The sequence below is a fragment of the Petromyzon marinus genome, unplaced genomic scaffold (assembly GCF_048934315.1).
Source record: "Petromyzon marinus isolate PM22_M1 ecotype Great Lakes invasive population unplaced genomic scaffold, UKy_Petmar_22M1.pri1.0 PM_G_Scaffold_83, whole genome shotgun sequence".
Lineage (NCBI taxonomy): Eukaryota > Metazoa > Chordata > Hyperoartia > Petromyzontiformes > Petromyzontidae > Petromyzon > Petromyzon marinus.
In genome coordinates this window covers 448,336-473,922 of record NW_027423039.1, presented here as the reverse complement: position 1 = coordinate 473,922, position 25,587 = coordinate 448,336, and the positions used below count along the sequence as shown (strand labels likewise).

At 46.4% G+C, this 25,587-nt stretch overlaps 1 long non-coding RNA gene across 1 annotated transcript; it reads left to right on the top strand.

The window, feature by feature from the left end:
- Window positions 1–232: 232 nt before the first annotated feature.
- Window positions 233–5,177, top strand: LOC142921667 (uncharacterized). Its single transcript, XR_012939611.1, has 2 exons — window positions 233–303; window positions 1,411–5,177. It is a non-coding gene; the product is annotated as an uncharacterized LOC142921667 (long non-coding RNA).
- Window positions 5,178–25,587: the final 20,410 nt, after the last annotated feature.

Here is a 25,587-nt window from a genome sequence, read left to right as displayed (position 1 = left end):
GCCTCGCTCTCTCTCGTAGGGATGTCAGTTGAGTAGCAGCGAGCATGGGAATCGATGTCCAGGTTGGAACTTTACAACGCGGGGCCTTGCCACGCGGGGCCTTGCCTCCTGCCCTCGCCTGATTGCATTCACTTTAATTATCTCACTTAAGTTTAATTTGTCTTCACCCGGCTCACCACTTTGTAACTTTGTGTTATTGTAAATATTCACGCAGTTTTTATTTTCTTTTGTTAGCAGGCCAAGCCCGCTTGAGCTGCTATACCGCTCTTGTTATCAGAAGCAACCTGCCCACAACAACACAAGGTGAGGGTTTGTCAACGTGTGTGAATGTTTTGACTTAAAACTTTGGTGACTGCAGGAATTAATATTCTTGGTTCTTTCGGTAAAGTCACGTAGATAGAAAATTAAATGAAAATAAATGAAAAAATGTAAATAAAGCAAAAAAACTCACGTCGTTTTGATCGCAACACAGTGGTCTTTATTTAATGTAATTGTATTATCTGTTATTGTTATTTTCTATCTACGTAACTTTACCGAAAGAAACAAGAATACCTGTGTCAATGTCTATCGGTCAAAGACGCTAAACGGAGATACGCGCAAACTCCAAATATACAGCAGGCGTCAGGGTCGGGATCAAACCCACGACTTCCTGTATACCAGGTGAGGTAGTTAACGTCTCACCACGGAGAGAGACACGCAAACTCCAGTTAGCCTCGGCTATGTTCGTTGATCCTCAATTAATTACTTGGTGGAGTGAGGAAGCATTCATGCCAAGCAGATGAAGGTGGCCAGGCGTGATTCTAGACACGCCACCGCCTGTTTACCCAGTGACAGTGTACAGTTTGTGTTTGCAGTAACATCTATTAGCTCTGTTGAACACGGAGGTTATAGCATTACAATAGTTTACTTTTGTTTTCCTCTGGAACTCTTTATATGAATGGAAACAGGAAGTTAACACAGCACACACATTCAGCTGAAGTCGGAACTGTTCATCCCAGCATTCAAGGACATCTGAGCCTGGATTCACATGTCTAAGTTGCGATTGAACATTAATTTATGCATTTCTGCCTAACACAAATAGTATTGTTTTCACCACCCTTTGCTATGTCAGCTGAATTTAGCTCTCATAAATATTCCTTTTGTAGCCAGACAGCTGAAATTGTGTGCTCGGAGTTTTGGGTGGACATTCATTTTGAAGATACGAGGGCTTCCAGGCATGTTTATGACCGTTTGCCCTCTCATTGTGTGCCATAACAGCCCTGTGATGAATTTGGGACACTTCTTCACTACTTCATGAATATATGAATAAGTATAGACGTGTAAGTCACGTGTTACTGTGTATATATTCATTCCTCTGTGCCTCGATACTGACGTGTAGATGGTGTGGATATTATTTTTTTCTGTCTGCAGCTGACGCTGGTCTGCTGGAGCAAGGCACTCAGCGCAGCTCTGTACGACAAGGCAACAATGCGACCAGCGTGCATACAGCACGGATCGGACTGGAAATTTGACACGGCACCAGAGAACTCGCACGGGAGAGAAACCCTTCAAGTGCACTGTGTGTGGGAAGGCATTTGCATGGGCATCAGTTCTTGAGATCCACCAGAGAACACACACGGGAGAGAAACCCTTCAGGTGCACGGTGTGCGGGAAGGCATTTTCACAGTCATCACATCTGCAAAGACATCAGAGTACACACACAGGAGAGAAACCCTTCAAGTGCACTCTGTGCGGGAAGGCGTTTGCACAGTCCCCACATCTTCTAGTACACCAGAAAACACACACGGGAGAGAAACCCTTCAAGTGCAGTACGTGTGGGAAGGCGTTTGCACATTCATCTCCTCTTGTAGCACACCAGAGAACACACACGGGAGAAAAACCCTTCAAGTGCAGTGTGTGTGGGAAGGCATTTTCACGGTCATCTGTTGTTAAAAGGCACCTGAGAACACACAGAGGAGAGAAACCCTTCAAGTGTAATCTGTGCAGGATGGCGTTTGCACAGCAACAACATCTTCAAGTACACCAGAGAACACACACGGGAGAGAAACCCTTCAAGTGCACTCTGTGCGGGAAGCCGTTTGCACTTTCATCATCATCTTCAAGTACACCAGAGAACACACACGGGAGAGAAACCCTTCAAGTGCAGTGTGTGTGGGAATGCGTTTGCACGTTCATCTGCTCTTAAAAAACACCAGAGAACACACACAGGAGAGAAACCCTTCAGGTACACTCTGTGCGGGATGGCGTTTGCACAGTCATCACATCTTCAAGTACACCAGAGAACGCACAAGCATCAGAAGGTCCACAAGGAGTGGAGTCTGAAATCAGCTTGTGAAAGTCAAAGTGCCACAATAAGCCCATCCCTCATGAAATAAGAACCGAAAGAAAATCCCAGCTTGGAGACTTTTAAAGGTATCGAGGTGAAATATGAAGAGGTGATGGTGAAGAGGGAAGAAGTGATGGTGAAGAGCGAAGAAGTGAAGGTGAAATGTGAAGAAGTGATGGTGAAGAGCGAAGAAGTGAAGGTGAAATATGAAGATGAAGATTCAACTCCAAAATGGGACCTTCACATCGATGGAGGCAACGTGAAGCAGGAGGAGAATTCTGATTGAGGCAGAGCGAGGCAACTCCCAGCAGTTTGTGGAAGTGGAGGTGTGGGTGGACTTCCTCCAAGACAATACAAAGTCAAGTGGAGACCCGGTAGATGTGTAAACTTTGCGTTTTAATAATTGTGTTTTTTTATTTTATTTTGGGCACCGTTATAATATATGCCACAGGACCCGCACGAGCTTAATCCGGCACTGTCCGGGATACCGTTCCAGTGGCCAACCAGGCTGTTGAAAACACCGCGGGTGGAGTTGAGGGTGACGGTGGAGGACGCGAAGGGGGCGATTGATGCCGATGGCCGGCGGGGTGGTCATCCGAGAGGATGCCCAGTGGGGAGATGAAGCAATGAAATCGCTCCACGTGTCAGGCGCTGGGTGGATCACCGCACAGCGGCATCGTGGGAGGTTGCGACGGCACGGGGAGGTCTCTACCCGCTAGTGGATTGACCGTGGCTGATGGTGACGACGACGATGATGGATGTTGCTCACTCAACTCTGCGACTTACAGAACGCCGGAGACGCACGGCGATGTGCGGGGTGTTCAGCGGCACGGTGGAGCCGATGGCCTCCTTGCAGCCGCTGTACAGCTGACGCACGACGTGGAGCAGGGCAGGGAGCACGCTGTCCACTATGTCCTGTCAGCTGCCGCTCAGCTGACCCATAGCCTGCAGTAGGGCAGGGAGCGAGCTGTCCACTATGTCCTCACTGTGGCTACTGCACAGCTGACCCACAGCCTGCAGTAGGGCAGGGAGCACGCTGTCCACAATGGCCTCACTGTGGCTACTGCACAGCTGACCCGCAGCCTGCAGGAGAGGAGTCGGCGCGCTGTCCATGAGCCAGGACATCCCGTGGGGCCAGGCTGGGCCGCCCCTCTCCTGTCCGTCTGCGTGGCCGCTGGTGAACATCGGTCCCCAGGTGGCGACCGCTGCCGGTGGAGAGACGTCCTTCACGAGTCCCGAGTAGTTGTTGATCGTGGTGGTGGTGGTGGTGGCGTTGGACCCCACGCTGAGATCCTCCGAGGAGTTCCACCACCGGCTGCGTGAGCAGCAGAACCACAGTGAGCACAGCCATGAAGATTGCCACGCTGGTGGTGGTGGTGGTGGCGAAGTTCTCCGCAGACCTCGAAGTGGAGGAGCGGCGTGGGGCGAGGTGGTTGCCTCTCCCGGAGCCGACTCCACTCTGGTCGCTCCAATGGATACACCTTAGTCACAGGCCTTTAATGACAAGAATGTGAAGTTGAACACTCAGTTCCTAGGTTAAACCTGCATGGTGAGAGTGGCCAGTCTTTGTGGACCTGTGGGTTGGGTAGATCTCTAACCAGGAGCGAGAGCCAATAAGCTCCCAAGCATTCACTCGGTTTTAATCATTCCATTCTAGATTTGAAGCTTTCGTGACTGCAAGGATCCATACTCTTTGGTTCTATTCGGTAAAGTCACGTAGGTAAAAAGATAAAATAACAAAAATCACGACGTTTCAGCCACAACACAAGTGGCCTTCATCATGACAGCACGGTCCCTTCACCTGATGAAGGCCACTTGTGTTGTGGCCGAAACGTCGTGATTTTTGTTATTTAATTATTCCACTTATATGGTGCTTGCTTTATCGCCTCTGGCAATTCGGACTTTTGTATCTCGTCTCAGACACACGAAGAGCATCCCCAAGTAGCAGCTGCCCCTGTGTGGCACAAGGTGGTGGCCCTGCACCGGCCTGCATGTGGACAAGAGCCTGTCAGTAGGGGGCGATGGTTGATGTGGCATCTTAGTTGTGGAGTTTGTAGGCAATGTTTCGAATTTGATAAATTTTGACCCAGACGCCAGCATGCAATGGCCTACTCGTTTTGAATGACGCAACAATAGTACGTTGTACATACACTGTTAAGCAGACAGTGCGTATTTTTTAAAATATCTTCTTGTTAATGCGATGTAACCTGATGCAGTATATTTCAGTGCAGTAATTCAATTTAGAATGAATACTTGTCTGATTGTGTGCATACATGTAAAATTTTGTCTATAAGGGTCAAACATTGAATAAGTGATGTTAGGACAAAGTGTGTGTGTGTGTGTTTGGAAGTAACCTGTACAGAGAACTCAGGTGAGACTCATTGTTCTTGTGATACAGGTCAAAGGGTATTTTTGTGTTTTCAGGAAGCATCTCCCTCTGCAGCAATTCATCGTCTTTGAAATAAGGAGCATACTCGGATCATTAATCAGTTACGTGGCACACCACTCAAAGGTTACACATAGAGGAGGTTCATTCTCTGCAACACGAATTGTAGTTTTGTATTACGTGTTGACGTAGATTTTCTCGAACTAGGACATGAAATGCTCCTTGCTGATTCACGTCTGGATGTTCACGACCAAGAGTTGAAGCAAGCCTGACCACCTGCGGCGCCCCTCACAACCATTTGCGGCCTTGGGCCAGGAAAGTCACGAAAAAAATTGCACGCGAACGACGCCTCCACGCAAGCTCCCGATGCTCCGTCTTGAAGTTTGAAAATGAAACAGCTTTTAATTGTATTATGTTTTGAATTATATAGTTGTATTTCTTCATTAAAAGCTTATTCATTGAAAACGACATTTTGTGTGAGTTTTCTCTCATCGTTAAGTAGACGATGGCCTTGCCGGGGGTTTGGTTCGATGCGGACTATCACCTGGTAGGGATCGCGGGATCGAGATAAGGCGACACGGAGCTGCTGGCCGTCTGCAGATCGATTCCAACGTAATCGAGCATCTGTCCCTGCGCCTCCGTCGTTGGTACAGGGGGTGCGTGTCTCCGTTGTGGAGTTTCTGGATAGTGTTACTGGAATTGACACAATTTTGACCGTGACACCAACATACACAGTGGTTTGTTTTACATCTGCCGTTTAGCAGACTGCGCATGTTGTGGTGAATGTTACTGGGGTAGCCAGGTGTGCCTGTCGGATTTTAACCTTGAACCTCTGCAATAAATAGAGAATGTGCTACCACATTCTTGGTTCTTTCGGTAAAGTCACGTAGATAGAAAACAAGAAAATTGGAAAATAATAAATTGATGAAAAGATGCCCATTGGTCGACTGAGATGACTGTGCCCCCCACAGTGTACACACACACAGTGTATATACAACACAGTGCACAGACACACACAGTGCACACACACAGTGCACACACACACAGTGCACACACAGTGTGTGTACACACACTGTACACACACTGTACATTCACAGTGTACACGTACACACAGTGTGTACGTGTACACACACACAGTGCACACACAGCGTGTACGTACACAGTGTGTACACACAGTGTACACAATAGTTTCAGTTTATATATTTTGGTATACCCCTGTGAGCCATTCGGCTCTTGAATCAAGTGCAACCACAACAAACACAAAAACGAACAAGAAACACATCTTAAAGTGACTACTTTGTGTGACTGCAAACAGAAAATCCATGAATTAAAAACAGCAAAATATTCCTGAAAAAAGCACCGTACACCAACGCTGTGTGCTAAAAAAATCCCAGTGGGATGCAATGTCCACGTTGTTGTTGTTGCTGAGTTCAAGGGAGGGAGCAATGGAAAATGAATCTAAATCAACTTAAACTCCAATCCCGCTCTGTGACGTCACCACTCAGCATCACCTCATCGGCGTGAAACGCCAGGGGGAGGTGTACCTCGCCAGTGACGTCATGTCACCAAGGTATTCACCCCACCCCGTCTACCGCGCCCTTGAGCATGACGTCACCTCTGCCTGGGTCAACTTCCGTTATCTGTTCAAGTACAATCCTTATTTGGGCAAAGCTACGCCCGGTGACTGGCGGCTCATTAACATAATGTATTCGTGAAGGCCGTCGCGAGTTTATTGCGACGGGTTTCAGCACCCACGCCCCATCCCTCCACGTATGGGCCGGACTCATTAACATAATTTATTTAAATTAAGACCCGCTCGTTGCGGGAGGGGAGTGTCTTGTACCACTCAAGTGACGTCACCTCCTGCTGCCGCGTGACGTCACGAGGTAACAGGAATCTGCCGCTCCGCACGTGAACTGAAATCCGAGGTGAGAAATTCTCATCGCGGTTGTGGTGGTGGTGGTGGTTGTGGTGGTTGTTGTTTACCAAGGTAGAGCCTCGCTCTCTCTCGCTCGTAGGGATGTCACTTGAGTAGCAGTGAGCATGGGAATCGATGTCCAGGTTGGAACTTTACAGCGCGGGGCCTAGCCACGCGGGGCCTTGCCTCCTGCCCTCGCCTGATTGCGTTTACTTTAATTATCTCGCTTAAGTTTAATTTGTCTTCACCCGGCTCGCCACTTTGTAACTTTGTTTTTATTGTAAATATTCACGCAGTTTTTATTTTTTTTCACCAGGCCAAGCCCGCTTGAGCTGCTATACCGCTCTTGTTATCAGAAGCAACCTGCCCACAACAACACAAGGTGAGGCTTTGTCAACAGCGTGGTGGTGTTCACTCTAGACGCGTGGTGGTGTTCACTCTAGACATGTGGTGGTGTTCACTCTAGACGCGTGGCGGTGTTCACTCTAGACGCGTGGCGGTGTTCACTCTAGACGCGTGGCGGTGTTCACTCTAGACTCGGGGTGGTGTTCACCCTAGACGCGTGGCGGTGTTCACTCTAGACACGTGGCGGTGTTCACTCTAGACACTTGGTGGTGTTCACTCTAGACGCTTGGTGGTGTTCACTCTAGATGTGTAGTGGTGTTCACTCTAGACACGTGGCGGTGTTCACTCTAGACGCGTGGCGGTGTTCATTCTCTACGCGTAGAGGGGAGACCGGGGGATCGGGAAGGAAATCTACACGACCACGGGGAGAGAGACACGCAGCCTCGGCTGTGTTGATTGATCCTCAATTAACTACTTGGTGGAGTGAGGAAGCATTAATACTGAGCAGGTGAAGGTGGCCAGGCGTGGGTCTGGACACACCACCACCTGTGAACCATGCCAGTGTGTGACAGTGGTGGAACCAGTGGGGGTGGAGTTGCACGTGCCCCCCCAACGATCCGATCGAAATCCCTAATTTTGATAGGATCATTGGGGTTTATTAGTAACGAGCTTCACTACCAGGCTTCGCCCAGGACTTGGATTATTGTCTTTGATTAACTTCACATTCCCTTCTATTTCACTGAAAAACCCTGGAAAAAATTGATGCTTGCAAGAAAGAAAAAGCCGAAACAAATCAACTTACCTAAATCGGATGTTTTCACTCAAGGAAATTCAACCTTACCCCACTTCTACGTAAGGTCGATTTCGGCGACTCGGGAAGGGAATAATGACGTGGCGAGCTGAAAATAGTCACGTTCACTTAGAAATTCCAGACAGCGTAAGCTGTGCAAATTTTCACGACGCCAGAGCTCAGCGTTGGAGAGGTTTTTGCTGCTTCGCACAAACAAACAGATGGAATGTTCTGCTTCATATTTAAGATAGCAGTTCTACCCGTTCTTCGCACGGAGGATATGTATTGAACTCGGAGAATCCAATGGCTTCATCGGCCAGGAGCGAAGCGCCACCTAAAATCTCCCGGCACGCTGTTAACAGCTCTAAGCATTGCAGAGCGCTTAACTCAGAGGTGTTGCGGGTTGACGCCAGACACTTCATGGTCATTCCCCCCCCCAAAGAAAATACAAAAGACTATTTTTATATTTTGTTGCATTGTGTACAGTATGGAACATACCCACATGCCAAATTTCAAGTATGTGGCACGTTGGGAAGTATGCTAAACATTTCGAACAGACACACGTATCCACACATTTCCCTTTCATATATATAGATAAATCAGCATTTTGCGTCCCCCACTGCCACCGTGTGGCATATTATTACGTGCCAGGGACTCTATGAGAGGACAACAGTCCATAATTGGCAATAAGTAACGGCAAAGCAGTTGTGAGTCACAGAATTTTGCGCAGTTGCGTATACAGTACACGACTTCCCTGAAGGCAAACACCTTCAGTGAGCGCAATGCCGATCACACGCGTCGAATAAAAAGCAAGGGACAAGTCATTACGTACTAACAACTCCTTATTAACAACTCCTTACTTACTAACAACTCCTTACATACTAACAGCCCCTTACTAACGACTCCTTACTAACAACTCCTTACTTACTAACAACTACTTACTAACAACTCCTTACTTACTAACAACTCCTATCATTTTTCATTGCTGGAGGGGTTGCCCCCCCTACCTGAAAATCCTGGCTCCGCCTCTGAGTGTGTGACATTGTCAAGTTTGTGTTTGCAGTAAAGTCTATTAACTCTATTGAGCACGGAGGTTATATCAAAACAGTAGTTTAGTTTTGTTTTCCTCTGCAGCTCTTTGTAAGAATGGAGTCAGGAAGTTAACACAGCACACACGTGCAGCTGAAGTCAGCATTCAAGGACATCTGTGCCTGGCTTCACACCTCTAAGTTGCGATTGAACATTAATTTATGCATTTCTGCATAACACAAACAGTATTATTTAAACACCCTTTGCTATGTCAGCTGAATTTAGCTTTCAAAAATATTCCTTTTGTAGCCAGACAGCTGAAATTGTGTGCTCGGAGTTTTTGGTGAACATTCATTTTGAAGATACGAGGGCTTCCAGGCATGTTTATAACCATTTGCCCTCTCATTGTGTGCCATAACAGCCCGTGTGATGAATTTGGGACACTTTTCCACTATATCATGAATATATGAATAAGTATAGACGTGTTAGTCACGTGTGACTGTATATATGCATTCCTCTGTGCATCGATACTGACGTGTAGATGGTGTGGATATTATTTTTTTCTGTCTGCCGCTGACGCTTCCTCTGACGCTTCCTCTGCAGAATTGGTCTGATGGAGCAAAGGCGCTCAGCGCAGCTCGGTATGACAAGTCAACAATGCGACCAGTGTGCATACAGCACGGATCGTACTGGAGATTTGACACGGCACCAGAGAACTCACACAGGAGAGAAACCCTTCAAGTGCAATGTGTGTGGGAAGGCGTTTGCACATTCATCTAATCTTGTAGAACACCAGAGAACACACACAGGAGAGAAACCCTTCAAGTGCAGTGTGTGTGGGAAGGCATTTGCACATTCATCTGCTCTTGTAGCACACCAGAGAACACACACGGGAGAGAAACCCTTCAAGTGCAGTGTGTGTGGGAAGGCGTTTGCACATTCATCTACTCTTGTAGAACACCAGAAAACACACACGGGAGAGAACCCCTTCAAGTGCAGTGTGTGTGGGAAGGCGTTTGCACAGTCATCTGTTCTTAAAAAACACCAGAGAACATACACGGGAGAGAAACCCTTCAAGTGCAGTGTGTGTGGGAAGGCGTTTGCACAGTCATCTCCTCTTGTAACACACCAGAGAACACACACGGGAGAGAAACCCTTCAAGTGCAGTGTGTGCGTGAAGGCGTTTGCAAAGTCATCTGCTCTTGTAGAACACCAGAGAACACACATGGGAGAGAAACCCTTCAAGTGCACTCCGTGCGGGATAGCGTTTGCACAGCAACCACATCTTCAAGTACACCAGAGAACACAGAAGCATCAGAAGATCTGCAAGGGCTGGAGTCTGAAATCAGCTTGTGAAAGTCAAAGTGCCACAATAAGCCCATCCCTCATGAAACAAGAACCGGAAGAAAATCCCAGCTTGGACACTTTTAAAGTTATCGAGGTGAAATATGAAAGATGTGATGGTGAAGAGGGAAGAAGTGATGGTGAAGAGGGAAGAGGTGATGGTGAAGAGGGAAGAAGTGAAGGTGAAATGTGAAGATGAAGATTCAACTCCAAAATGGGATCTTCACATCGATGGAGGCAATGTGAAGCAGGAGGAGAATTCTGACTGTGAGGCAGAGCGAGGCAACTCCCAGCAGTTTGTGGAAATGGAGGTGTGGGTGGACTTCTTCCGAGACAATACAAAGTCAAGTGGAGACCCGGTAGATGTGTAAGCTTGAGACAATGTCGCTACAATAGATGCACCTTTGTCACAGGCCTTTAATGACAAGAATGTGAAGTTGAACACTCAATTCCTAGGTTCAACCTGCAGAGTAAGAGCGGCCAGTCTTTGTGGACCTGTGGGTTGGGTCAATCTCTCACCAGGAGCGAGAGCCAATAAGCTCCCAAGCATTCACGATGTTCTAATGATAATTGCTTTTACATGGTGCTTGCTTAATCGCCTCGGCAACTCGGAGTTTTGTATCTCGTCTGAAACGCTCGAAGAGCATCCCCAAGTAGCAGTTGCCCCTGTGTGGCACAAGGTGGTGGCCCTGCACCGGCCTGCATGTGAACAAGAGCCTGTCAGTAGGGGGCGATGATTGATGCGTCATCTCGGTTGTGTAGTTTGTAGGCAATCTTGATTCGAAGCTTTCGCGACTGCAGGAATCCACACTCTCTAGTTATTTCGGTGAAGTCATCACGTGGGTAGAAACATAACAGACCACGGCGTTTAGATCACAACACAAGCAATCGTCATCAGGTGGGACAACCACAGCAGCAAGAAGACGCTGAAGTAGGCACCTACTTCAGCGTCTTCTTCCTGCTGAAGTAGGCACCTATTTCAGCGTCTTCTTCCTGCTGTGGTTGTCCCACCTGATGACGATTGCTTGTGTTGCCATCGAAACGCCTTGATTTATTATTTGTAGCGTAATGTTTAGAATTTGTTACATTTTTACCCAGACGCCAGCATGCAACGGCCTACTCGTTTTGAATGACGCAACAATAGTATGTTGTACATACACTGTTAAGCAGACGGTGCGTATTTGTAAAATAACTTTTTGTTAATATGATTTAACGTGACGCAGTCAATTTCGCTGCAGTAATCAATGTTGTTAATATGCCCGTCAATGATTTAGAATGAATACTTGTCTGATTGTGCGCGTACATGTAACATTTTGTCTGAGGGTCACACATTGAATAAGTGATGTTAGGAGAAAGTGTGTGTGTGTGTTTTGGAAGTAACCTGGACAGAAAACTCGGGTGAGACCCGTTGTTCTTGTGATACAGGTCAAAGGGTACTTTTGTGTTTCACGAAGCGTCTGCCTCTGGAGCAACTCATTGTCTTTGAAATAGGGAGCACGCTCGGATCATTCATCATTTACAAGGCATACCACTTGAAAGTTACACGTATAGGAGGAGGTACATTCTCTACAACACGAATTATAATTTTGTCTTGCGTGTTGACGTAGATTTTGTCTAACTGGGACTAGAAATGCTCCTTGCTGATTCACGTCTGGATGTTCGTTACCATCGGTTGAAGCAAACCCCACTGCTGTTGTTGAGACGCTGTACACCAATAAGGGTCCAACACGTTGACGGCCTTCAGGCCAGGAAAGTCACAACATTTTCACACGAAGGACGCATTCACGCAAGTACCCCATGCTCCGTTTTGAAGTTTTAAAATGAAACATCTTTGAATTGTGTTGTGTTTTGAATTAGATTATTTTATTTATTCATTAAAAGCTTGTATCAATTTACATCTGGAAGACTTCATTGAAAAGGACATTTCGTGTGAATTTTCTCTCAACGTTAAGTAGATGGCCTTGCCGGGGGTTCGGTTCGATGTGGACTTTCACCTGTTTGGGATCGCGGGATTGAGATAAGGCGACACTGAGCTGACCGTGCGAGAAGACTGCCGTCTGCAGATCGATTCCAACGTAATCGAACGTCTGTCCCTGCGCCTCCGTCGTCCATGCAGGGGGTGCTTCGGTTTGCAGCGCCCCCTGCATGAAAACAACGGAAAGTGCAGCGCTCATCACAGATGAAAGTTGTGCGCTTATATTTAAAATGTTATTCTTTTATAAGGTGATGTTGAAATCGAAAAGTGTTTGGCCAGTTGATGATTTCAATCAGATTGATTCATTTATTATGAACCACATCCGAGCTTTTGTGGTCCTGTTGAGCTAAAGTTGGAAAAAGTCCGTGACTATAACTTCGCTCAATATTGTAAACGTGTTTCTGTTATTTAGTTATTGTTTAATACCAACTACTTCAGATAATGGGTTTCAAGATGTACTTGAATGGCACGTTCGTTGTTCCGGTGTTTAATGGCTTGGACGTCATGGCAAATGGCTTCCATCGATGTGGAAATCAATGGTGGATGATAATTTGATATTTCGGTGTTAATTTGGAGTAGATTGTTTAACTGTTGCATACCGGGTGGTGAAATGCTTTGCCGAGTACCTGAACTGTTTGACCAAGTGAATTCATGAAGAGTTCGATACGAGTTTGAGCGTTAATATTCTTGCGGAACAACAAAGGTCGGATATTTTAAAGATTCCTGATCGTACGTTTATTGCGACAATGTTCAAGGGGAACACGTGTGTAGGTGAGTTCCGGGTGAAGTCTCCCCTTACCTGCCAACCATGGTGGCTGTCCGCTGATCACTCTCGCTTCGTCACAGCTACGAGCTGTAGGGACAGGATTCTCCACCCTGGCGCTGTTTTAATTCACAGCACCAAGAGCGGAGAGCCTCATCCCTGCAGTTCCCTCCTGTCGTGCCGCATCATTTACCGCGTAACGAGGCAACGTTTTCATGAGCAGTGCGTTCCACTACACACCCACACGAGCGAACCATGTGCAACAGTGTGCGTACATACAGACACGAACAAACACGCGGACACACATACACACACGAGCGCTTACTTGCAGACATGGACGAGTGGAGATGCACGCACGAGTGTGGTCACCACCTGGCTAGCTACACTAGTCACGTGATAACTAGTATACTAAACGATACACTACACTATACACTCCACTATACACTACTATACACTACACCAGGGGTGTCCAAAGTTTTTTTAGTGAGGGCCAAATACAGAAAAATAAACAAAAGGCCGGGCCACACACTTGAGGTGACATTAACACATGAATACTGTGTGTATTTCTAACTCACCTATAATGTGAAGAACATTGCACTCAGTGGGAGCAGTGATGCTGTCCTTTGGATTGAAGGATGGCTGACATGTCAGGAGAAAGTTTGGTGGTTGAGACACGAAGGACTTCACAGAGATGGCTGTCAGTCATTCTGGTTCTCAGTCTGCTTTTGTTCTGATTTAACAGAGAAAATGTTCGTTCACATATGTATGTTGAGCCGAACAGGCTCATCATTCTTTTTGCGTGGCGTCTCATCAGAGGAAACTTGGCATTATCCAAACTCTGATAGAAGTCAGGGAGGGAGAGAAGCTGATGTTGACTCTTCAGAGAATCATCACATTGCATTTCAATCAGTTCTAACTGCAGACACTCTTCCACTTCTGCATCCACCAGGAAGGGGGTCGAGAACAGCTTGATTTGTTTTTCAATGACAGAAAAATCTTGGAAACGCTGGTTGAATTCTGTCACGAGAGATACAATCACAGACACATATTTCTCCTGTTTAGCAGAATGGTCGGCCTTTGGAAAAGCATACTTGATTTCAAATAGCGCAGGGAAGTGTGCAGCATTAAAGCTTCGTAGTTGTGTCTCAAACAGGCGGAGCTTTGCACAGAAGGCTTTCATGTGCGCATACAGGTGTGGCACCAGCTGTTCTTTGCCTTGTAGGTTCTTGTTCAGTGTATTCAGATGATGAGTAAGATCAACTAAAAATGCCAGGTCTGCCAGCCACAGAGTGTCACTCAGTTCATGAAGAGGTCGGCCCTTCTCTTTCAAAAACTGGTCGATTTCTGATCTCAGCGAGTAAAACCGCTGCAGCACAGAGCCGCGGCTGAGCCAGCGCACATCAGAGTGGTAGGGTACATCCCCATATTCAGCATCCACATCAGATAGGAAAGCTTGAAATTCTCTGTGGTACAGTCCTCTAGCTCGAATTATGTTGACAGTTTTTACAACAGTGTTCATCACATCGCCCAGCTGGACAGTCTTGGCACACAGTGCTTCTTGGTGGATTATACAGTGCATCCTAAAAGCCTCACCTCCGCTCTCTTTTACCTTGGCGCACACCATCGATGCCATTCCTTTGCGCTCGCCCGTCATGGCCGGAGCTCCATCCGTTGTTACTCCACAGAGCTTGTCCCATTTAAGCCCCATCTTTTCAACTGCCTCTGACACAGCTTCAAAAATATCTCTACCCGTCGTTGTGCCTTTTAGGCTCATCATATCAAGCAGTTCCTCCATACAGCAAAAATTATCATCTACTCCCCACAAAAAAATTAACAGCTGCGCGGTGTCTGTGGCATCTGTGCTCTCGTCGCATGCTATCGAGTAAAAATCAAAAGCACAAGCTTTGTCTCTCAGCTGAAGTTTCAAGTTAGCTGACAAGTCCTCGATTCTCCGCACCACTGTATTTCTGGATAAGCTCACGCTGTTGAAATCCTGCACTTTTTCCGGGCACATTATTTCTGTGACTTTGATGAGGCACTGCTTTATGAAATCACCGTCTGAGAACGGTTTGCCGTGCTGGGCAATAAGTGTAGTGACTTCATAGCTTGCTGTTGTGGCGTTTTCCTGTATTTTGTTAGCACGAAAAAAAATGTTGTTGAGCTTGCAGGCTAGCCGCCATTTGCTTGACTTTCTGTGTTCGTTCGGCACCGGTGTACGATGTGTAGCTCTGATGTTTGGTCTCATAGTGCGGACGGACATTATACTCTTTCATCACAGCAAAATCTTCATTGCAAATCAAACAGACACACTTTCCGTTGATTTCTTTGAAAAAATATTCATTTTCCCACCGTGTTTGAAATCTTCTACTCTCACTTGCTATTTTGCGTTTCTTCGGTGCTGCCATTTCTGGTGACTCGCGGTAAAAGTTTTTCTTTGCTTAATTTTGTTTAGTGGAGAAGCACGGTTTTCCGTGGCTGGCTCCATCTAGTGTTGAAACTGAGAAGTGCAACAGAGTTGAGCTCAAGCTTCTTGTGCGGGCCATATTCTATTATATTGTCAGAATTTGCTGCGGGCCAATAAAAACTGGACCGCGGGTGGCAGTTGGCCCACGGGCCGTAGTTTGAACACCCCTGGTTTAGATGGACGAGTCCATGTATGTTCGGAAAAGAGGAGGGGGGAGAGACGAAAAATTAATGCATGCTGTCTGAAAGCCACCATTAAATTAGCGCTCGTTTACCATTGATTTACTTATTGTTGCTGAGACTATCCTTGCCAAATTACTTGTTTAAGAGATAGCAACTCGCCAGGTGTTTAAGAGGAAAAACCAAAGAGGAAAATTGCTGGGAGGTGCGGCCACAGGCCGAAGAGTGACGCACCTTGAATGTCGTCATTCAAGGTGCGTCACTTTACGTATGAATGTACTCGTCGTCGCTATTAAATCATTGTTTACTGTCGAGCAAGGGCGGGCACGTCAAAGTTGTTTCCCACTGAAGCAAGTGAGTGGTGGGTGTTGATTGGTTACTCGCGATGAGCACCTACCCCAAGTCTGTTACGGCTACACGGGGGGTTTCTGTACTTGCCTTTGGTCAGAATCAGAATCTCAATCAATATTCACACTGGAGGAATACGATGAACTATAAAGCTCGTTCTCACAGATGTTCAGTACCCTTGGTTCGCCTCGTAGACCGCGACCGCTTCGGCCCAAGCGGCTGTGGATGAGGACCTCGCAGGCTTCTCAGAATCCGGAGACAAAAGGGAGGGAACCGAGGGCGGAGGAAAATAAAATTGTGAAGCGTGCCGCTAAGCACGCTCCTCACGTACAGCTGCAGAGACGAAGATCCCCCCCTGGTAGCCTTGGGCCGGAGCTGTGCTGAAGAGCAGCACGGCACACCGCGCATGGCCACCTTTGTCTCCCCTATGCTGATGCCTTCAAGGAGAGGTCTCCACATTGGTAATGTTTTAACACGTTGAATCAGATGCTGTCATCGTTTCGAGTCTGAGTGGATGTAGAGGAGGCCCATGACTTAAAAAAAAAGAACTCAACAACTGGAATATAAATTCGCGCTATTCTTCTAGCGACGCAACAGCTCTGCCTACTCCCCACACGGGAATCTACACACACACACAGCCACACTCGCTCCACTCGCCATGTCAATGTCTTTCTGTGCAATCTTCTCGTACGAGGTCATTCTTCGGGAATCCTGAGCGCCGCAAGAACGCGGCTATTTGAATGACGGCACGGCACGTCACATGCTCCGTGGCGCACGAATCGGAGAGGAGCCCAGCACACGAAGCACTAGCACGCGCCTCGCGCACCCTTATGAACAGACTGTTGGTAGAAGGTGCGCACACACACACCCCAACAAATACACTTCATACATGACACGCATGAATATGCATGTAAATACACGTTCTGCCGTCCAAATATTGAATTCAGATACCAAGTTGCAAATTCATCAGAATATTTATTTATACCAATCAATCACAAAACCACCTACCCACCCTCTCAAGTTCTCACACACACAATAACTCATTCACCAAGCCGTGCTGACCTTCACAGGTGCTCGCTAACAGCACCTGCCCCAACAGTCTGTTAAGGTGCTCGGGGCAGGTGCTCGCTAACAGCACCTGCCCCAACAGTCTGTTAAGGTGCTCGGGGCAGGTGCCCGCTAACAGCACCTGCCCCAACAGTCTGTTAAGGTGCTCGGCGCAGGTGCTGCGGGATATTTGTCTTTGCGTGAGTGTGTAAATGTGGGAAGCGGTAGTGTCGTGATGAACACGCTTCGCCACGAAGTCGGCCAACCAGTTGGATTCCCCGCTCACGGCAAAGACCGGTGACGATTGTCTGAATCAGTTATGGCCTCGCCTATGTCGATCACTGTTACATTGTGTTTTGTAGCTTTGTTTTGGTGATTTTGAAAACGTTTATTGTAGTACAGAGTTAGCCTGATAACTTTAATCTCAATTGTCTTATGGTTGTTATTGTTTGACTTGCATCCCACTGGGATTTCTGCACACACCGTTGAAATACGTTTGGTTTTTTTTTTAAGACTCTGCTGTTTTTTTCCTGGATTTTTCTGTTTGCGCGTAGTCACTTTAAGATGTTTCTTGTTCACGTGTTTGTTTTGTTGCGGTTGCACCCGAGTCAAGAGCCACACGGCTCACAGGGCTCCACACCTAACACATGAAACTTAAATTAAACTGAAGACGACATCTCGCCAGCATGCGTCTATCCTCCACGCGTGGCCTCTGTCACGCGACTTCCACGATTTCGCCTGAGAGTCTCCCGCCGCGTGCCCCCATAGGTCTTCTCCATCGGTCGCTTGACTCGCGTAGACCATTCATCCCCATGGTCCACGTGGTCAAAGAAGAAGTTGGTACCAGCCGAAGCAGCACAACGCCAGTAACACAGACTTATGTAAATGGTCGATAAGAGTGAAGTACAGTACGTCATAACCCACTCATTTCAAATGCTTGCCACAATTCGTTGCTATTGGTCACATAAAGAACTTGGAATTGCTAATGCTGTGCCACCTCAGGTTCGAAGGCAAAGTGAAATGTCTGCTCTGGGCCGGTCAAGGACATCATTTCTGGGATGAAACTATCACATTCACGACACACGATAAAGCATTTAAGCAGTATGCACTGCTGTAACCTTAGCAGGTACCACCACAGTCAGTATGCACTGCTGTAGTGAAAGCAGGTACCACCACAGTATGCACTGATGTAATTATAGCAGGTACCACTAGTCAGTATGCCTGCTGTTATCATAGCAGGTACCACCACAGCAGTATGCACTGCTGTGGTGGAAGTAGGTAACCACCACAATATGCACTGCTGTAACCTTAGCAGGTCCCACTACAGTCAGTATGTACTGCTGTAATTATAGCAGGTACCATTACGGTCAGTATGCCTGCTGTAATTATAGCATAAAAATATTATGATACTATCTTAGAATGTTAACTAAACGAGCATACATTTTTAACTAATTTAGGATAAACATTCAACTTAATGAGTATGGATAAATATACTGCATTAGCATACAGATTAAAATTAATTAGCATACCAAATTAGCATAGGACAACCGTTGACCAATCGCAGCGCACCATCGCCGGAGACGCGCCCAGATTTGCCTCTCGACCAATCGGATCGCTGGCCCTCCCCCCTCCCCACTTTGGCACGCGGCGACCAATCAGATCGCGGGAGGACGCTACCATTTTTAATTCCCTACACGCCGAACGCCGCGCGCCCATGTGCGTGTGAGTGTTTAGTTTTGTTTTAATTATTTTAATCTTTAAAGTTCGCGAGTGTCAAGGTAAGCTACGTTGACTTTATTTTTTAAAGCATTTTTTCAAGAGAACCGTTATTGTTGCTGCTGCTGTTGTGAAAGGCCCGGTACACCCTGAGGCCTTGCCTAGACTAGGACAGCCTTGATGTCACGTGGGTCCACACTCTTTGATTCTTTCGGTAAAGTCACGGAGGTAGAAAATAAAATTTATTTAATTTATGATTTTATTTAATTTTATACCTACATTTCATTAATGTTTTTAATTAATTTAATAAAAATAAATTTTATACCTATGTATTTTTTTTCTAAGTGAATGAGTATTTTTTTTTATAATTTAAATGTTATTTGAATTAATTTTATTTCATACCTACGTTAAATTAAATTGAAATTTTTTATAAATTTATTTTAATTACATTTATTTTATTTAAATGTTTTAATAACTAAAATGTATTTCATTTAAATTAAATTTATTTTATTTCATACCTACACATGTACAGTCATTTTAACTGCTCTGACTGCTACAAGCTAAGTGCGGCCTGGAATCGTATTATTAAGTAATACATTTTACAATTACAATTCCTTATAGAGGAACCCCATACTAATGAACTGACTACGTATCTATATAATTAAAAGACCGCACGCAAATACCGCAAAAGTGGACCCCATTGTCAATGATATAATTCGATGTACGTACAGCAGTTGCTGTACGTACATCATTAAAATTACACCGATTGTAATACGTCACCAAAGACGACACAATTTTAATTTGACCCCCGGGTCTGATCGCGTTAACCGTGCAGGTGGCGGGTCGAGAGGTGACTTGCACGTGTGTGCAACTTATTGAATATTGACGTGCGATGACTTGTGGAGAGGAAGAATGATGATGATGGCGATGCAAGTCTTGAAGTCTGACGTTGTTCTCCGAGTCGTGTAGCCTACCGCGTGCAACTTTGGGGATTGCGTAATGTCATTTTAGTTTCCTCTGTGGAACTTTTTATTTTGTTGATTCTAACGCTTTAACTAACGTAGGGCGGGCTTGGGAGCGGCGTTGACGATGTGTTTTGGCGTTACACCAACCAGCACCTTTGCATTCAGAAGTTGGAGGTGCTTTGATTGTTACAGCGATGGGTGGAATCGTCACCGTCATGGTTTTAAGTGGGCATGGAGCCCGCCAAGGGAATGGGTAGGTAGAGGAATGGGGTTGGAGAGTATACACAACTTGCATTTCTAGTAATTTCAACAATTTATGGGCATGCGCATCATTAACAGTGTCCTGATTGATGAGCAAAACAAAATCGCAATTTAATCATCAATCTATTGTCATTAATGAGTCCGAAATAGCAATAGTCATGCTCAAAACCGCATTCCTATTATAAAAAATAATTGAACCCCCATTCATGATGACAATTCCAATATGGTCATTATGATGCTCAGAATTACACTTATATTCTCAGAATCATGAACATTTATTAAAACAGTGTGCTCAAAATGCAAATTTACCAATTTCAACATGTACACAATCAATTCCAAGATTCTAATCAAAGTAAGTCCTATGTATCTTGGTGTTTTCATGCTTATCCATTATTGCGCGCCCCCCCAAAAAATATACAAAAGTGTATTTTTATAATGTTTGCATGGTGTACAGTCTGGAAATTACCCACATGGCAAATTTCAAGCTTGGTGCGTGTCGGGAAGTACGCTAAACATTTTGAACAGACACACACATTCACAACTTTGCCTTTGATATATATGGAGATTAGTAATAAATTGTTAATTTAATTACTTTCATGTTGACGGATTGTAACTACGAATAGCACTGGCTCACCACGGGGCTTAGCGCGTGGTATCTGGGCACTTTATTTGAAACGTAAACCCCACAGTGTGTGAGTACAATTCCTCGCAAGTTGCGTCCACAGACAATGACATTTCTAGGTAAGAGTAAGAAATGAATCTACGTGTCGAGGAGAGACGAGAGAGCCAAGAGGTCACCTCGGGAGACGGGGCGGCACGTCAACCTTAGTCACGTGACTGAAGGAGTGAGGGCGTGCCGTGCGTGTGTGTGTATACCATGTGTGTGTGTACTGTGTGTGTGTGTACTTGCATGTGTGTGTGTACCGTGTGTGTGTGTACCGTGCGTGTGTGTGTGTACTGTGTGTGTGTGTACTGTGCGTGCGTGTGTACTGTGTGTGTGTGTGTATATATTGTGTGTGTGTGTACCATGTGTGTGTACACTGTGTGTGTGTGTACCGTGCGTGTGTAACGTGTGTGGCGGTAGTCTAGCAGTTAGTGCGCTGCTCTACAAACATGACGACTCGAGTTTGATTCCCGCTCACAGCCAACACCCAGTGACGATTCTTTAGGATATGTTTTTCAAACGAACGGTTGTTTGGGTTGCGTTGTGTTCATTAAAGTTACTTGCAATTCAAATACAGGTGTGTTGTTGGTGGTTGTGATGCCAGACGATAACATTGTGAGGAGCAATGCCTGAATCCTTACCCTTGGGGTTCCTCTAGAAATGGCAAAAAGTCACTGAGAGTGGCCACGTGGAGGAGAGGCTGCTACTCTGCACAGAGCTGGACCGGTACCGCCTGGATCTCTGTGGCATTCAGGAGATCCAGTGGACCGGCTCTGACTCCAATCATCATGAGGGGTGCAGAGTCATCCACTCGGGGCAGGAGACTGCCCAACAACAAGGAGTGGCTCTTATTCTGAAAAAAAGAATGAAGGCGGCGTGGGAAGGTGGCGGCGAGGTGTGGGAAGCTGTAAGCCCCAGGCTACTTTGGGCTCGCCTCCCCATCAACAGGAGGCAGAGAATGGTGGTGGTGGCTGCTTACGCCCCCACCGAAGACGAACATCAGTGGAGGGATGCAGGCAAGCCCGTGGATTCAGATTCCTTCTATGACCTCCTGTCACAGATGTTAGCTAAAAGTGCCCCCTCGGGATAGAGTCATCCTGTTGGGTGACTTCAATGCCCGAGTTGGTGATGATGCTGGCACCTGGTCTGGAGCGATTGGAAGGCATGGGCCAGATTAACTCAATAACAACGGTAGGAGGCTGTTAGACTTCTGTGCAGCCTTTGGGCTTGTCATTGCCAACACGCTGTTCTGGCATCTGTGCATCCAGACAACATCTTGAATTCACGCCGGGTCCAAGCAAGAACATCCGCGGGACTATATAGCAGTGGACCAGCGAATGCAGGCCCATGTCCTTGACACCAGCACCTACAGTGCTGCTGACCTCACTGACCGTTAGCTTTTCATATGTAAGATCTGTGGGCTGGGTAAATCTGTGAGCAGGAGCGAGAGATAATTAAGCTCCCAAGCATTCACTACGTTATAAACAACATATTTTCACTCATAAGTCGCTTGCCTAATTGCCTCAGCAACTCGGTGTTTCGTATCGAATCTCATCTCAAACAATCGAAGGGCGCCCCCTAGTGGCAGCTGCCCCTGTGTGGCACAAGGTGGCCCTGCACCGGCCTGCACGTGGCATGAGTCTGTCAGTAGGGGGCGATCATTGACGCGTCATCTACATTGTGGAGTTTCCGGATAATGTCTGGAATTAACCACAATTTTGACCGTGACACCAACATGCAATGACCTGTGCATTGTGAGTGACAAAATACTCTGTTTGACATCCGCCGTGAAGCAGAACAGCGCATATTGTGGTGAATGTTACTGGGGTAGCCAGGTGTGCCTGTCGGATTTGAACTTTGAACCTCTGCAACAAATAGAGAATACGCTACCATATTCCTGGTTCTTTCGGTAAAGTCACGTAGATAGAAAACAAAATAAAATGTTTTTAAAATAAAAATTAATACAAATAAATAAAAATAAATTTTAAAAAATAATTTGATAAGATGCCAGGGGTCGACTGACTCAGATGACTGGCCAATGCACCGCCTTTGCCCCCCACCACACACACAGTGTGTGTACGTACGTGGACAATAATGTCCACGTTGTTGCTGAGTTCACGCACCCAAGGGAGGGGGCAATGAAAAATGAAGCTAAATCAACTTAAACTCCATCCCCGCTCTGTGACGTCACCACTCAGCATGACCTCATCGGCATGAAGTGCCAGCGGGAGGTGTACCTCGCTAGTGACGTCATGTCACCAAGGTATTCACACTCCCCCAACCTGCTTCCGCGTGACGTCGCGAGTAACAGGAGGCTGCCGATCCGCGCTTGCACTGAAATCCGAGGTGAGAAATTCTCATGCTGGTGGTAGTGGTGGTTGTTGTTGTTTACCAAGGTAGAGCCTCTCTCTCTCGTAGGGATGTCAGTTGAGTAGCAGCGAGCATGGGAATCGATGTCCAGGTTGGAACTGTTGTATATATAGGTGTTATGAAAATAATGAAAATTAAATGAAATTTGCATAATTTATCCGAAATTATGTTAATTTGTGTAATTATGCGCATACATTATGCTGGTTCGAGATATGATTGTATTAATTTATGCGAGTGGGCGTGGTTATAATAATGCAGGTCGTTATGATAATTAGGTCGAGCCTCGGTGACGAGGATTGTGTTATGAATTTGAACAACGCGATTAATCGTATGCAGTTCTGTAGGTGTTGTGAGCACGAATGAGAGAGAGTCGATTCGACTTTGCTCTTTAATTCCGTATTATCGATAAGGATACGATTACTCTCGATTGAACATTATGAATTATGTGTGTTATGGATTATGTGTGGTGATAGTGTGCTTATGATAGGTCCCCAGGATTCAGATCTCATACGCAGAACAATATGCAGAATTTCAGGAAGAATCACACAAACCTTCTGCTTTAATCAATTTTATTTTCTAGCTAACTTTAATTTTGGATAATATGAAAACTCAATCTCGGGATTTTGGAATTTCAACACAGCGTTAACATGATACCATCACGATTGCGTTGTTTCACCTCGATAGCGGCACCTGTGGTTAATTCCCGACGCGTAACGCAATCAATCGGTTGTTGAGAGAGAGATTAAAAACATGCATAACTATTCTATCAAACCTTAACTCTATTATATGCGAATTCGTATACTTGAATTATTACACAAGACGGCACTCGGTCTTTGATTCGTATCCAATCCTTAACACATTCTGATATGCAAAATTATTATGCTGGAAATCGTCAGCACAGTACCACGGCGATGTTCGTTCATTGATTCATCAACGATTATGCAATTAAAGCGTTCGACTGAAATTATTCTGATTGCCTCATCAACGTAACTCAATGGGTGGCGATGTTTTTCGTTATCAGCTAATAGTTGACGCAGTTATCATGAGTCTTGTATGTTTAATGGGAGCGTTGTTGATTTCTTGCGTTGAGCAAACGCCTAGGTTGATTTCCTTGTCAAAAAAAAATGTTTGTTCGTTGTGTAGCGGTGGGGGAGTGAGGAGGGGGGAGAGTGTGGGGGGCATACGAACGACTGCCAGTTTCTGTCCACCGCTGGCTGGATGAGTCAGCACGACGCTCGCCGTCGTCGTGCCGATGGGTGTTGAGTGCGGGGCCGCTGCCCTCTCAGCGCTGGTGACGCGAAGTTGCGCGCTGTGGCACGCTGGTGGCACGCTGTTCGCGCACTGGTGCTGATGCTGGTGCTGATGGCACGCTGGTGGCGCGCGCTCCCTCTCCTTGAAGATGCGCGAACGCGCCCGTGCTGGTTCGCTGACAGCAGTTTCCTCCACTGCTGGATGAGCTGCTGCACGCTCTTGCTTGGCGTTGCTGGCCACGCTCTTTCCGCTGCTGTAGTATCTGACGCTGCGCTCGCGGGTGACAGGTCAAGTTTTCTTCTGCTGAGTGAGCCGAGTCGCACGTGCTCTCTTTGTTGAAGTTGTTGGCGGCTCTCTGACAGCAGGTTTCCTCCACTGCTGTATGACTCAAGTCGCACGCGCTTGGTCGCTGGTTTGCTGAAGTTGTTGGCGGCTGTCCAAGCTTTTCCGCTGCTGGTTGAGCCACGTTGCACGCTCTCTCCCTGTGGAGATGCTCGAGCGCTCTCAGCGCTGATTCGCTGATAGCAGTTTCTCTCCACTGCTGTATGACTCAATTTCGTTGATACATGGCGACTCATGCGATCCTCGCTACTCAGCAAGGCTCGCGGCCAGCCGCTCCATGCGACTGCTCGTCCTGTGGACGTCTTGACTCGCTGATCTGTCTTGACTCTTGACTGTTGACTGACTTTTGAAAATGCGGCTGACCGTTATATTCAAAGACAATTCTCTCCGCGCTGTGGAAAAGGTGGGGGGGGGGGGGGGTGGTCTGTTTGTGTGTGAGTTCGTGTGTGTACAGATGGCTCCTGCGATAACGATCTGTTTGCCCTGGCATGAAATTCCTCTCTCGCGCTCTGCGGGAGAGACAAAGGTGGTCGGGAGCACCTATCTCTTTATACTTTCGACTTTATATTTCTCAAATACCATTTGGTCCCATGTTCGCCAAGACTCGTGTTTGTAACTACGTCCTCCCGACACCCCTCTCGGCTTACCGAGGTTCGCATTGTTATGATGGAATTATTAAAAAGAAAAATAATTTTCATCCTGAGTTTAAGAGTTCCGTTTCTTGATTGTTGGAATCCATATCCCTTGGTTCTGTAAGGTTCTATAATGGAATATAGTTTAAGGTTAACACGTTATTATTAATGTTATATTGCAATTTCTTTAAAACTTTGTTTGCCTGGTTGCCGTGTGTGGGGTGGGGTGTGTCTCCTCATCAAACCCGGCTGGCTTTTCCAGATGGCCCGTTGTGATAAGGTGTAATTCTTGCTTCTCCGCGCTGCGAGAGAGACAAAGGTGGTCGGGGTTGCTTGGGATATTGTTTAAACTCTTTCGCAAGTTTGCCCGTTGTCTCATTCCTTCTCGAAAACCTTTGATGTGACTCTGTATTTTGTCTCCAAGCTTTGTTTTAACAGTAAAAGTATTAAAGGTGAAAATCATTTGATAGCG